The sequence below is a fragment of the Chrysochloris asiatica genome, unplaced genomic scaffold (genome assembly GCF_000296735.1).
Source record: "Chrysochloris asiatica unplaced genomic scaffold, ChrAsi1.0 scaffold00049, whole genome shotgun sequence".
Lineage (NCBI taxonomy): Eukaryota > Metazoa > Chordata > Mammalia > Afrosoricida > Chrysochloridae > Chrysochloris > Chrysochloris asiatica.
Window position 1 is genome coordinate 5,107,287 of NW_006408567.1, and position 916 is coordinate 5,108,202.

The following is a 916-nucleotide window of genomic DNA, read 5'->3' on the forward strand; positions in this document are numbered from 1 at the left end:
CAGCTGTTCAAACCCAGCTTCTGCTTCTTGAAAGACCTACACAAGTTTGCTATGAGTAAGAACCAACTCGAAGACACTTAACAACAACAATAAATCTGTTTCTTCTTTTTAATTTTCTTTTCAGTTCTAACTCATTTCCCTTTTATTAAGGCCCAGGTTACCATTAAATAGTTTGGTACTCAATAAGGAAAACATGTTAAGATGGTATGCAATCACCAGTATTTCCAGGTGTCTCTATACAATCAAGTAGCAATAACACTAAATCCTTGGGAAATCCATCCATTGCAGTTTATACTTTGTCAAGGCCCAGTTCCTCTGGAATGGAGATCCTCAATTCATTTAAATTTAGTTTAAGTTACTGGATGATATAGGGATAGATTTCCTTATGAGGTTATCAAAACAAAATCTAGGATATCAACTACATCAGAAAAATCATTTAATCATTGCATGCCTGCAAACCAGCACTGGTCATTTTGGGTTCTGGAACTATATCATAGCCAACAAGCATGTTCATTCCTTTACTCAATTCCCAGGCATCGATATTTGGCTGTTGAAGCATGTCACTCAGCGAGCATCAAAATCCTCAACTGTCTCCTGAGAACCTTAGGAGTAGCCTTGAACTGACTGGACAGAGGTAGCCAGGGTTGAGCAGAGAAGGCCTTGAGGGCCGGCTCAGGAGACTGCAGTACAGAGTTGGAGAGCTGCATCCAGCATGACAGCACTGGTGGTACATAGGATAAGGATCTATTCTTTTATTTAATTTGTTACATCTCAGTTGTTGTTAGCTTTCCAGAGTTAGCCTTTGATTCATGCTTAGTCTATGCACAATGGAATCACACTTCTTTGTTCGGGTATCAAAGAAATAGATCCTCAGGCCTTTCTTTGTAATCCAATCTTAGTCTAGATGCTCCATCAA

At 39.3% G+C, this 916-nt stretch overlaps 1 pseudogene; it reads right to left on the reverse strand.

Moving 5' to 3' along the window:
- Positions 1-289: 289 nt before the first annotated feature.
- LOC102817497 lies at positions 290-714 on the reverse strand (annotated as a pseudogene).
- Between the last annotated feature and the right edge of the window lie 202 nt (positions 715-916).